The 14933-nt window shown below is 38.5% G+C and overlaps 1 non-coding gene across 1 annotated transcript; it reads right to left on the bottom strand.

Annotated features, from left to right (window-relative positions):
* Positions 1-7593: 7593 nt before the first annotated feature.
* On the bottom strand, positions 7594-7700 carry LOC141624375 (small nucleolar RNA R71). The gene has a single exon (XR_012534181.1). It is a non-coding gene; the product is annotated as a small nucleolar RNA R71 (small nucleolar RNA).
* Between the last annotated feature and the right edge of the window lie 7233 nt (positions 7701-14933).

Raw genomic sequence — 14933 nt, 5'->3', positions numbered from 1 at the left:
CTTCTGATTTTCCCTTTTGTTATGCATCCATAAGATCTAGTTAGTTTATGACTAAACTAAACTTTATATAGTTATTAGAAATGTCTAATAAGAGGTTAATGAATCCTTAAAATTGGTATCAGAGCAATAGTTGTTGCATGCATAATCGGTTATTGTTTTTCCGAGTTAAAATGTTAACATATAAAACTAGAAATTTGTGATTTATGAGGATAAATACCACGCAATTTTTTGCATAAATAACATTCTGGTCCTAAATTGATTTTAGGTCATTTTGATGATTTATGGTATAAATATTGCTCTTTAATTTATTTTTAGTATTTTTATTAAATTTTATTTGGTAAAATGACTTTTAAATACTAAAACATGTTAGACTATGATTCTGACATTGAAATTTTAACACAACCTCACATGTATATTTTACTTATTGTATGTAAAATTTCGTATAAAAGTGTTTCATATTGCATGTTTTATGATAATGTCTTTTATGAATCCACGATTCAAAAGTCTTATTGCTCAAACTAAACACTTGTCATCAAAGCACTTAAGTTGTTAAGCACATGACAATGTAAGATTGGTAAATTAATTTGTTAGAAATTTTGATTGACCAAATACCACTATAAAGTTCATCCTTGTGAAGGATTAACTAAGAATTTTTATGAAGATGAGTCATCATCAAGTAGAAATTCTTGAAGTCAGTGGTAGCAATAAGAAGAAAGTACCTATCTTAATTGTTAAGGATAGAACTAGGCTCCAAAGAGAAGGTGTTAGACACTAAAATAGAGACAAATTCCTAAATAAGTAAAGATCAAGGAAGTTGGTCGTGTGACACCAACATATTCCTTCTTAAATATGTATGACATTGACATATCCTTCTTGCGAATTATCACGTCTTAAGTATTTGATACAAATTTGTGAACAATGTTAGAAAATCCCACATTTCATGATTATGAAATATGGTAAAAGGATGTCAAAAACCACCTTTCTAAATGAGTATTTAGAGGAGGATGTGTTCATAACACAATCCGAGGGTTTTTTAATTTCTTAAGAATCCTAACATTGAATTATCGTACGACGACTAGCAAGAATAAATTCAGAAATTTACATCAATGGAACTAGGGTAGTTGCCATTTCATCCATGGATATATAAGTGTTATAGTGTATCCATTTTAGTTTTGTATTTAGAAATGTACCTCAATAATTGTTATGATGTACAACATGTCTAAATAAGAGTATAATTCATGTTTATGCATAAAACGCAAAGGGTTTCTCAATTATGCAATTAAAATAAGCGTTGTGCCCTAACATACCACGATTAAGTTTATGGTGAGACCATACAAATCAAGGTAATTATATTCAAACTAGAAATAAAATGTCATATATATACAAGACTCGAGTTGGTGACGCCAAATTATTTCTGTGGGATTTATCTGTATGCATTCCCTTAACTTTAAGGATTATAACGAAATTTATAATAATGATAACTTGTCATAAAATAAATTGCATAAACAAAATCGTAAAGGATTAAGAAATAACCTTTGGTCCTAGCTTTTATGGCATATGAACAATATCGCAATGATATTCTCCTATCAGTTGCACCCAAGACGATATGAGATATGCCCTTGCTTCTTGCTAGAATCGATCCCCAAATTTTCTGTAAAATTGCTAGGGTTTTTCTTTTTGTGTTTTAGATGAGAGGCAAGAATGAATTAGAAAAATTAGGTTAGAAAAACTACTCCTCTAAACTCCCCATAAACCGTGTATGTGGAGATTAGGGTAGATTTTTCTTTTTTTTAATTTTCCGGCCCATATCCGAAAATAAGAGAATTATTTCTCTTTTTTTTCGGTTTTTCTATTTACCCAAAATAAGGAGATTAAATCTTCTTATTATGGTAATATGAAAAATGTATAAAATGTATTAAATATAAATTTTCATTTATATTATACCGCATTAATTAATACGGGTCAATAATAATATATTATGACAATATCGTATAATTTATCATTTGCTGATTAAATATAACCGATTACATTTAATTACGAATTAACATATTAATTCGTCCAAGCTAACATTATATACATTAATTAAATATAACATATTATATTCAATTTTACGAATTGGCAGTAAATTTGTCTCAGCTAATATTATTTAATCGGCATTAAATAATCGTCTCATCAACACATCGACTAACTGTTTAGTCATATAAGGCATCAATGTGATTATATTTTCATACAATCACATTTCTCAAACACATCCTTTAGGTGTGACTTTTAGGGACCAGTTGATCACCGCCATCATATGATAATAACGTCAAACTTTCTAGCAAGCCAACCGTTATTATGTAATCGTTAATCAACTGATAAAATACGAAGTATACCCTTGTGAACGTATAAGAGATTTATAAATGTTATCACACTAATTTGTGGAGGACACAAGCTCCAACAAACTCCCACTTGTCCTCACAAGTGTATGTGCGATAACCGATTCTCATATCCTAAAATTTCTCCCACTCAATCTAAAACAATTTGCAAATCCGTATTCACAAAGGTCCTATTTTACAAGCGATCATCATCAAGAGTGGTTTCCCCGACTAGAGAGTAACTTAACTGATAAACGAATCATCATTCGAGCATGGCCATGCATTACAGTTACAACTCCTCGAGTGGCCCTGATAAAGGTTAGATATTTTCCTCAACTCGAATCCCGCAGATGTAAGCACAGTATAAAATGACCTAGAAAAAATCTACTTAGCCTCCAGTTACGGCAGACCGTGAGAAAGAAACCAAAGTCACCCAAACTGCCTTAATCTCAAGAGACAGTCGATAGTCAAAAGAATCGACTCTAGGAACACAATGGATGTCCTATCCACGACCTGACATCGAATGTATTTAAACATTTAGGACTCCATTACGTTGTCACAAAAATTTGTCCTACGAGGTATCGTTATAATCTCGCATCTGTGATCGATCAGTCAACCATTTGACTTATGGCTCGTTGAACCCACCATAAATCGGCTGCACAATATAATAGCCAGAGTTATCAGCTCATTAAGGCGATTACGGACGAAACAAAATATAATGTAATTCACTTCACTTTGTGGCGTTCAATGTTGTCAGTACAATCCACATGAAAAACAAAATATTATAAAAACGATGAAGTTATAAATAGTATATGAAAAAGATAATGTATCAAATCCATAATTAAATACTACAACTCAGGAACACGTTTAATTCCCATGGAAATAACGTGCCCTTCATGCTTATCAAAATTCAACGGTTTAGTGAGAGGGTCCGCGTTGTTATCATCCGAAGTTATCTTGTCAATCACTATCTCTTCTTGCTCCACGTAATCACGGATCAGGTGAGCTTTCTGATGAACATGTCTAGATTTGTTTCTAGACTTTGGCTCCTTAGCCTGGAAGATGGCACCTCTATTGTGACAATAGATGGTGATCGGGTCATTCGAACTAGGAACTATCGTAAGTCCTTGTAAGAATTTACGCATCCATATCGCTTCCTTAGCTGCTTCCGAAGCGGCATAGTACTCGGATTCAGTGGTAGAATCTGCTACAACACTGTTTGGAACTCTTCGGTGACCGCAGCACCATTAAGAGTGAAGACGAATCCGGACTGAGATTTTGAATCATCTCGATCCGTTTGGAAGCTAGCATCTGCGTAACCGATTGCGCGTAGCTTAGTATCGCCTCCATAAGTCAATACCCTATCCTTAGTCCTCCGTAGGTTCTTGAGGATATTTTTAACAGCTATCTAGTGTGTTTCACCTGGATTCTTTTGGTACCGACTCGTCATACTCAATGCATATGCCACGTCTGGACGTGTGCATATCATGGCATACATGATTGATCCTATTGCAGATGCATAAGGAACACGACTCATGCGCTCAATCCCTTCGGGCGTCGTGGGTGATCGAGACTTGCTCAACCGCATCCCACGTCATTGGAAGGTTCCCCTTCTTGGAGTTGGTCATGCTGAACTTCTCAAGAATCTTATCCAAATAAGACTCCTGACTAAGTGATAATGTCCGTCATGATCTATCTCGGTAGATACGGATTCCCAATATGCGTTGTCCCTCACCCAGATCTTTCATCTGGAAATGGTTCTTCAACCATTCTTTAACCGAAGATAGGAGAGGAATGTCATTCCCAATCAAGAGTATGTCATCGACATAAAATATCAAGAATACAATCTTGCTCCCACTCGACTTGATATATAAGCATGGTTCTTTGACCGATCGAGTGAAACCATACCCTTTTATCACCTGGTCGAAACTATGATTCCAACTCCGAGAAGCTTGCTTAAGTCCATAAATGGAGCGCTTAATCTTGCATACTTTCTTAGGATGTTCAGGATCTATGAAACCTTCGGATTGCACCATGTACAACTCTTCCTCCAAATAACCGTTTAAGAAGGCGGTTTTCACATCCATTTGCCAAATTTCATAATCATGAAAAGCGGCAATCGCTAAGATTATCCGAATGGAACGTAGCATGACTACAGGTGCAAAAATCTCATCATAATGCAATCCGTGCACTTGAGTGAAACCTTTTGCCACTAGTCGTGCCTTATAGGTATCTGGTTGCTTGTTTATAGAACGCTTTATTTTGTAAAGCCATTTGCACTGTAGAGGTTTTACCTTATTAGGTAAATCAACAAGATCCCATACGTGATTCTCATACATAGAGTCCATCTCAGATTGCATGGCTTCGAGCCATAGCTTTGAGTCGGAACAGGCCATAGCACCTTTATAGGTAGAGGGTTCATTACTCTCTAGGAGTAAAACGTCATTCTCCTCGACAATACCAATGTATCTGTCCGGAGGATTAGAGACTCTACTCGACCTCCTAGGTTCCTCAAGAATATTAACCGTATCATCAGTTGGAGGAACAACTTCCTCCATCCGTTCCTCGGTTGTTGGTTCTGGAATCTCCAATAGCTCGAAGGTTCTATTACTTGTCTTGTTTTCGAGAAATTCTTTCTCTAAGAACGTCGCACTAGCCGCAACAAAAACTCGATGTTCGGTAGGCGAATAGAAGTAATGACCAAATGTTCCTTTTGGATAACCTATAAAGTATGTCTTGACCGATCGCGGGTCGAGCTTATCCTCGTGTCTCCACTTGACATAAGTGATGTGACCATAATTAGAGCATATTTAGTCCCCGAATTAGCCTTGTTCCCATGGTTTTTAGTGCATATTTGGCTCATTTAATGTCTTTAGTTCTTTGTTTTGCATATTCTTTGAGGTTTTGTGTGCTTGGTAGGAAAGGAGTCCAAACCTTGCATTTTCATGGCAAAACGAGACTAAATTGATTGAATTCAATGACCAAGCATCAAGGAGAGACAAGATTAGAAGGCCTTTGTACATACTATAGTAGATGGGCAATGATGAGAAAAGATCCTTGCATCCCCGAGGAAATCCCCAAGCATTTTATGAAGAAAAGGGAAGAAAAGAAGAAGAAAGCACGTTGCATGACAATCCGTGCGTCTTCTCAAGAAGACGCCCGTCCACCAAGCCACAATCCGTGCGTCTTCCTTACTAGACGCCCGGGCAGCAGCAACCAGAAGACGCCCGTCTTCTCCCAAAGACGCCCGGGCAGCAACTCACGAACCCAGCCGTCCCGAGCCTAAGACGCACGGATTCCGAGGCAGCACAACTTCGTTTCTTCAAGCTTCAAGAAAGATGCCCATCCTTCCAAAAATACCGGCGTTTCCCTAAGTAGGGACTTAATCGTCATTTAAGCCCTTAGTTAACCCTAATTCCTACACCTAATCCCCACTATAAATACCCCATTAGTCTAATTAGAAGAGCATGTTCTTCTTATCAATTCTTAGAGTAGTTAATATCAATAAAATCTCTCTTTAGTTTTGTAATCAACAATTAATCAAGTTTTAATACAAGTTTTATTTCCTTAATCTCTCTTTTGTTCATCCTTTATTTTGGGTAATTGAAGATTATTTGGGTTATTATTAGGAGATTGACAACCTCTCAATCAAGCATCAAGTACTTCTTTTATTCTTTGCTTTGTTATTGGAATTATTAGTAGGTATAATTCTCTTAATCCCTTTTTAATTATTGCTAATTACTTTCATTTGGTCATCATGTTTCACTTTGTTGGTATGATTGACAACCTTGCTAGAATGTTCAACATAATAATGAGTGATGAGTCACCTAGCTAGGGTTAATGGGTAATTAAGGGAAACCAACATGGGGAATGATTCATGCTTAAATTAATATGCTTTCATGGTTTATTTGCTTGCTTGTTATGATCTCAACTCATGCACATGTTATGTTTGATGAAATGCGAGCCTATGAATCCTTGCATTTTTTACCCATCACCTATCTTTTCAATAAGACTTGTAAGACATAAACCAACTCGAGTCTCATTAGACCATGCATGTTGTTGAGTAGGGAAGACTAAGTCGACTTGTAGGTGTTGTACAATCTAATCGATTCGGCTACGGGACCCAAACTTTCCTAGGATTGTAAGATATAACCCAACTCAATCCATCACAACAATAATTGCTTGCTTATAATTTGAGAACATGTTTGTATGATCAATTCCCATGAATCCCCTATGACCCCATGACACCCTAGTGCTTTTTATCAATTGTTTACAACCCTTTTCAATTCATCTTGCTTGTTTACTTTTATTGCTATTTAGTTTAGTGACCTTCTACATCAACCCCAATTGTGACACCCCTAAGACACCACTAGTTGCAATAGCTCATCTCAATTCCCGTCCCTTGGGATCCGACCTTTACTTGCCTCTTTACTAATTGTAGAGTTGTTTGTGAAGCTATAAATTGTGTTTTGGTCTAGGTGCTCCTAACGACAAGTTACCGAAAACATATAGTCCGACCAAAAATGGCGTCGTTGCCGGGGACGGTGTTAACTTGATTTAGATTTTCTTATATTGTTATTAGTTGTGTCTTTCTTTGCCTTGGGGAAGTAAAACTCCTCAAGGTTTGTTCTAATTGTTTTCGAGTTGTTTGATATTTTGCATGTCTAGAAGGTCACAAGGTGATTTGTTACCTTTTGATCGTGAAATTGAAAGAACTTTGACAACCAATAGAAGACTTGCTAGGAGAAATTTGAGAGGTATTGGTGAGGTTGTAGATATTCAACCAACTATTGAGTTCATCAACCCTTTTGCAAGAGAAGGTGAGGAGAACCCAACACAAAATATAACACAAAATCAACCCACAATGCCTAAGTTTTCATCACATTCCGTACCCACCGAGGAGAACCTACCCAACGGTACTCCCACACCACAACATCTAACTGGAAATTTCATTGCCAAATCCGCATTTATCCAATTAGTCGAAAGAAGCCAATTTGGGGGGATGCCTAGTGAAGACCCTCACTCTCATATGGAGGCTTTTTGCGATTATTGTGATGCAATTTCTCAAACCGGCGTAACTCAAGACCAAATTCGATGGGTCTTATTTCCTTTTTCTCTAATTGGCACCGCGAAACAATGGTTGAAGAGCCTTGATAAGGCCACTCTCGGAATTGATTCTTGGAAGAAATTGGCTCTAGCTTTCTACAAAAAGTTCTACCCACCGAAAAAGACTAACATGCTAAGAGCTCAAATTACGGGTTTTAAGCAAAGGGATAAAGAATCTTTGTATGAAGCTTGGGAGCGGTTCAAAGGAATTTGTCGCTCATGTCCTCACCATGGACTTAGCGAGTGGTTCTTGGTACAACAATTTTGGAACGGTCTATATGAAGATTCAAGGAACATTCTCAACATGGGATCAAATGGAATGTTCACCGAAGTTGATGACAATCAAACTTGGAACAAAATTGAGGAAATGGCGGTCCATAACTCACAATATAGTAGACCTCGCAAGGCTACTAGATGAGGAAAGCATGAAGTGGACTCCGTTACTCAATTGGGTGCTCAACTTAGTGCTCACATTGATACCATCAATTTGAAGTTTGAAAAGGCTATGGCTAGACTTGAAGAAGTCTCAAAATCACCAAAGCATCATGTTAATGCCATGACGGCATCTTCATCAATCCCAAGTGGGATAAGTGAGAATTGTGGAACTTTGGGACATGACCCAAGCGAATGTAGGGGAACAAATGAACAAGTGAATGCTTTCTAAGCATACAAGAGTGGTACCCCTTATTCCAACTATTACAATGAAAACACCAAATTCCATCCAAATCTCTCATACAAAAGCCAAAATGTTCAAAACCCTCAAACAACATACACCCCACCTCCCATGAGAAACCAAAATCAAAGACCCTTTTACAACCAAAACCAAGGTTACCAAAATAAATCTCTATACAATCAACAAAATGACCAAGGTTTTGATGTTCAAAAAGCGGTCCTTCAAATGCAAAAGAATCAACAAGAGTATTTCACTCAAATGCAAAAGGATAGTCAAGCAAAGGAAACCACCATCAACAACATCCTAGCTCACACCAAAATGTTGGAAACCCAATTGACTCAACTAGCATCTTCAAGCTCACAATGATAAAAGGGGCAATTACCACCTCAAAGTAATCCCCCAAGACATGAAACGGTTAGTGCCATTCACTTGAGAAGTGGTACAAGGTATGAAGCACCGAAGAAGCAAGTTGAGGATAAAGTTGTGGAAGCTAGTGACAAGGAAGAAATTGTGCAAAACTCCAAGGATGGAGAACCATCAAAAGAAGAAATCTCAAAGAAAAATGAAGACAATGTCAAGGAGAAGGAGCCCATTGTGATTAGACTTCCTTTTCCAAGTCGTCAAGCCAAGCCCAAATTTGATGACCAACTTGGAAAATTTATGGAAATTTTGAAGAATTTGGAAGTCTCAATTCCTTTCAAGGAATTAATCAATCATGTGCCGGCCTATGCGAAATACATGAAAGACATCCTCACAAAGAAGAAGTCGATCCGAAAACTTGAGACTATCGCCTTCACTAACGTGAGTAGTGCAATACTTCAAGGGAGTTCACCTCCAAAACTCAAGGATCCGGGAAGCTTCTCAATACCGTGTACCATTGGCGACACCACGATCAACAAAGCCTTATGTGATCTAGGGGCTAGTGTGAGTGTTATGCCGTACTCGGTGAGTAAAAGTTTGAGGATGGGAGAGCTTAAATGCACCAATATCATACTCCAAATGGCCGATAGATCGACGAAGACACCATTAGGAATATGGGAAGATGTTCCCGTACGAATTAGGAAATTTTTCATCCCGGTGGACTTTGTCATTGTTGACATGGAAGAAGACTCCAACATTTCAATCATTCTAGGAAGACCTTTCTTACACACCACGGGTGCGGTGATTGATGTAAAAAATGGAGAGCTCACTCTAGAAGTGGGAGATGAGAGTATAACTTTCAATCTTGACAAGACTATTAGAGCTCCCCGTTTGCATGAACCATGTTTTATGATTGATCATTATAGCCGGAAGGATGATAGGAAGAAGTCGGAACTCCAATGGAAGAAGAAAATTGAAGATGCTCCATTCAAAGAGCAAGTGAATTATAACAAAGAGAGCTTGAAAATCTCACCAAAGTCAAGCAATGAAGAAGATGGCCCCATTGGCCAAGACAAGATAAATGGAGAGTTGTCTCTATCAACTCAAGAGATCTTTAGTGATCAAGTAGATGAAGTGTGTGGTCTTTGGGACGATGAGTTTGAAGGGATTTTCAATCCCTATATTGGTAATGCTATCGATCAAGACCGACAACAAGGGCAAAGATCTATTGAAGATCTTTATCACGACAATGAACAAGCTTTTGATTACTTCTTCAAGGTGTTGAGCAACATCAACAACACCTTAGACATGCCCCCATGACATCTCACTAAGGATGAGAGTTTGGTGGAGTCCTCCCTAAACCACCATTTGTAAATATTTCTAACTCCCTAACTCGCATTTTAATTCTCATATTGCATTTTTTGTCATTTTTGGATTTTTATGCCTTGATCAAGATAATTATCATGTTTGAGAGAAGTGAGGGAGGGACTAATAATTTCAATTGATGTGTAGTGCTTTAAGCTTAGTGTGGGGATAGCAATTGCCTAGGCTATCCATGCCTTAGTAGTGCCCTCACAATGAAGAACACGAGATTTTGAAGAATGAAAAAATGACAAGGGATATGCTAATACACGGATGGAACTGAATCCGGGTAAAAGGGGAAGAATCCGAGCGTTTTCAAGAGAATCCGCCCGTCTTTAGGCAATCCGGGCGTTTTGGTCCGAATCCGCCCGTCCTTCATGAGCTGAATTTTTGAAATTTTGGGACTGTTAGCAAATCCGGGCGTCCTGCAAAGAATCCGCCCGTCCTGCAGGAGAAGACGCCCGTCTTTTTGGCTGAGAAAAACAAGATAAATCCCTGGAAAGGAATTCGCCCGTCTTCACTGAAAGACGCCCGTCCCGCAGTTACAAATCCGTGCGTCTTTGCTAGAATCCGCCCGTCTTTAGGCGAGGATTTCTCAACCCAGAACAGACATCCCGAAGGAAATCCGCTCGTCTTCCCCCTGCATTTCAAAATTTTTGGGTCTTTTATAAACCCCCTCCCACATTCATTTCTTCATTCCTTCATTCAAAACACCACCCATAAACCCCAAAAACTCAAAACCCTCATCCTCTCCATCACAAAAACAAGATTTCCCAACCACATTCATCAAAATCAAATCAAAACATCCTTCTAACAAAAATTAATCACTCCTCTTTCAACAAAAATAAAACCAAGCACCAAAATCTTCAACCTTTGAGTCGATTTTTGAATTTATAAAGGCAAAGCCTTTCATCTTAAAATCGATTTGGGTACACTTGGAAATTGAAGATTTTCACTCTTTTCTTGGTTCAGGGATCAATGGCAAGGGCAAAAGGAGCAACAAAGGCACCAAAGACAAAGGCACTCTCAACAAGACAAAAGAGTCTTCAAGTAAAGAAAGCCTCATTGGCTATGGTGGTAGCTATCTCAAACTTGGAAGTACAACAAGAACAACCTCCCTTGGAAGCAACAACTTCAACTACTCCGGAAATTGCTCAACTTTCGAACTATCCGGAGGTAATTTTCATTTCCAAATCCCATAGGGACACTTTTGCCAAGTATGCTAGAAAATCATTTCTATCCACCAAGATTATTTGTGAAGATGCCTTAGATAAGTTGGGTGTCCTTTAGCAAACTAGAGCCTTCTTTAAAGCCACGGGGTTGGAAAAATTGTTTACAACAAAAGAATTGACATACCCCTCCCTTACCTTAGAATTCTTGAGTTCTTTGAAAGTTAATAAGGTAGAGACCATGGAAAACATCGAGTTCCGCCTAGCTAATGTTAGTAGGCGCATCTCCTTTAAGGAAATGGGTAAAGCATTGGGTCTTGATGATTCACATAGTTATTTCAAGAATGTTGGCAAGTATGACCCCGCTCCTCTTTGGGAGGCGATTTCCGGAAGGAAATTTGAGAACTATCATGCTAGTCGCGCTCTATTAGTCCACTATCCGGGCATTAGAGTGTGGCACAAGGTCATAGGAAACACCATCATTGCAAGAAAAGACACCAACCACTTTACCAAGCTCGATTTTGTTCTTCTTGAGTCGGCCTTGAACATTGGAAGGGAATTCACCAAGCCTTTCAACTCTCTAAGGCTTTTGGTGGATAGATGGCTAAATGTTGATTGTGGGAAGCAAGGCACTACCGTTATTATGAATGGAGGTCTAGTCACTCTTTTGGCTAAATACTTTGATCCGAACTTCGATAAGGATAACAAGTATGTGGCGAAAAAGGGTGGTCATATCATTGATATTGATACTATGATAAACAAATACAAGTGGGTCTCTCATAACCCTCTTGACACCAAGTATGGGTGGCTCACTAGTGAGGCTAGATCTTTTACTTTGCCTTCGAAGATTTGTCGTTTAAGTGTCCACCGGACCAACTATCTCCTTCCCCTTTCAAAAGAGGCCGAGTACATCATCAAAGAACAAAAGGGTGAAATTGAAATGCCCTCATCTTCCATTGTCACACCACCCTATCCTTTCGAGTACCAAGAGTTCAAACCGGAAGGTGTTGAAGCAAGCAAAGATTATATGACTCTTCTTATGCAAGAGATGCACAAGCAAGCCTTCAAGGATCGGGAAGATGCTTACTTAGCCCAATATCCACCCCTCCTTCATTTAGCTAGGAAAGGATTACTTGATCCTTCATGTCCTTTGCCTAGTTGGGCGGATAGGGAAGTCTTCTTTCCGAGTGCATCTAGGGATGAGAGTCCGGGTGACGATGAGGTTGTTGGTGATGCGGTTGATAAGGATGATGATGATGAAGAGGCTAGTGAAGAAGAAGAAGAGGATGATGAACAAAGTGAACAACAAAGTGAAGAAGGAAGTGGTGATGAGTCCACTTCTATTGAGGAAGATGATGATAGTGATGATATGATGGAGGATTAGCAAGCTTTTGAGGCTCCTACCCTCTTGAGGTTTGTCTATCTCTCTCTTTGTTTTATTTATTTAATCTTGATCATGATTGGAGTAGTCCTAGCAACATAGAGGACTAACACCTCGGCCCCATTGAGGTGTTCTTATTTCATTGTTCCCACTTTTGAAAATCCAAAATGACAAATTTAGTTTCATCCATTGCATTGTGTGTGCATGAACTACACCCAACCTTAGGACATTAGAAATAATGTCTAACTCGGTTTGGGGGAAGTACATACATACACAACGGGAGGAAATCTAAATTATCCTCTCCGTCATAAACAAAAGCCCATGCATCATGTAGTGTAGATTAGTGTAGCTTGCATTTAATGTAGAATTCATGCATCATGCTTGCATGATTTCCCATCATTTTGGCCATTGGGGACAATGCCCATATTAGTGTGGGGATGGGGAATTCTAACTTAACTTCTATTCAAAAATCCAAAAAAATTGAAAAATTGAAAAACCAAAAACAAGTTCATTTCCTTTTTAATGTAGTCATGTATATATTGTTGTATATATTGTGTTTGTTTTACCCTTGTTCACATTGATCGACTATGCCACATCCGATACATGAGGATATTGAAGACCGCATGGTATGATCTTTCCAATCTCCTTTTTCCTCTTCATGGTAATGACTATGTGGCTTTATTTTGATTGATGCGGTACAACATTGTGAACTTAGGACTTGCATTTAGTTTATATGTCATATTACTTGGTAGAATCATTTGCATTAGGATGTTTATATGTTAGTTGCATCATGTCATGTAGTTTGCATGTTAGAAAATTTTGCAGAACCGTCTACTTGGGAAGCTTGACAAGTGAATATAGGCCCTAGTAGATGCTTTTTCTTCTTAAGACTTTGCTTGTTAGAATACTTGTAAAACACCCTAGGATGTGTCATACTAGTATCCTTTGACCCATGGATTAAGGCCTAGTCAAGAGTACCTTGTGGTGTGATAACTCCTTGGCTACCGTTTATTCCAAGGTGAACCTTGAAACCATGCATCCATCCATCATCCATGTTCTACCACATTTTTGTCATCAAAGGGAATGGGCACAAATAGAAATCAATTTGAGTTCAATGAAATGAAAAGTGAAAGAAAGTTTGCAAAAAAATGCATCAAATGAAAAGAGGAGCAAAAATAGAACTCCTAAAGCTTCAAATATAAGCCACCCTAACTACATATGGGGTGACTTTGAAAATGTTCAAAAGAAATGCAAAGAAAGTTGTCAAGTGTTGAATTGCCAAAAATAAAAAAGAAATGGCAAGAAAGTGTTCTCAAATGATATATGCCACATGAAATTGGGGGGAAAAAACAAAAATGAAAGCAAACTTCTAAAGCGAAACTCAAATATCTATCGATCCCTTTATCCACCGTATTCATTTTTGTGCATGGTAGAGAGGGGAGACCCTTCTTCTTGTCTAGGCAAGAGGGGGAATTCCGCGATTCTCCAGTGTTTCTAACACCATAAGGAGTCTATTCTTGACAAAAGCATTTAATGATTAAGGACAAAGTTACCCTAGCTTGACACAATTTGGAGGTGATTTATTGGTATCCTTCTAGGCTTAGTAGTTTGAAAAATTGCATCTATGAAGGAGTGCGTACCCTTGAATTGCTTCCCTTGTAGATAATTTCCGCCACTTAGATGAGGAGAGTGGCTATTCTTTTGTAGAAGCATCCATTATTTGATTTTGTGTGCTTAATGTTTGGATGTGTCGCCATTTTGGCAAGACCCACCTTGCCTTGCAAGAAGGCATCCTACCTCATGGTTGTCTTGTTGTGAGTTGAAGGGGCGGTGTGAGACCCGCTAATTGTCTCATATCGGCTAGGTTATTAGGTTAGTTTAAATAATGGTCCTAGTTTTTGTCACCTCTTTTTACTCGGGACGAGCAAAGGTTCGGTTTGGGGATATTTGATGTGACCATTATTAGAGCATATTTAGTCCCCGAATTAGCCTTGTTCCCATGATTGATCCTATTGCAGATGCATAAGGAACACGACTCATGCGCTCAATCCCTTCAGGCGTCGTGGGTGACTGAGACTTGCTCAACTGCATCCCAGACGTCATTGGAAGGTTCCCCTTCTTGGAGTTGGTCATGCTGAACTTCTCAAGAATCTTATCCAAATAAGACTCCTGACTAAGTGATAATGTCCGTCATGATCTATCTCGGTAGATACGGATTCCCAATATGCGTTGTGCCTCACCCAGATCTTTCATCTGGAAATGGTTCTTCAACCATTCTTTAACCGAAGATAGGAGAGGAATGTCATTCCCAATCAAGAGTATGTCATCGACATACAATATCAAGAATACAATCTTGCTCCCACTCGACTTGATATATAAGCATGGTTCTTCAACCGATCGAGTGAAACCATAATCTTTTATCACCTGGTCGAAACGATGATTCCAATTCCGAGAAGCTTGCTTAAGTCCATAAATGGAGCGCTTAAGCTTGCATACTTTCTTAGGATGTTCAGGATCTATGAAAC

The sequence above is a fragment of the Silene latifolia genome, chromosome X (assembly GCF_048544455.1).
Source record: "Silene latifolia isolate original U9 population chromosome X, ASM4854445v1, whole genome shotgun sequence".
NCBI classification, from domain to species: domain Eukaryota; kingdom Viridiplantae; phylum Streptophyta; class Magnoliopsida; order Caryophyllales; family Caryophyllaceae; genus Silene; species Silene latifolia.
This window is presented reverse-complemented; position numbering and strand designations above follow the sequence as displayed.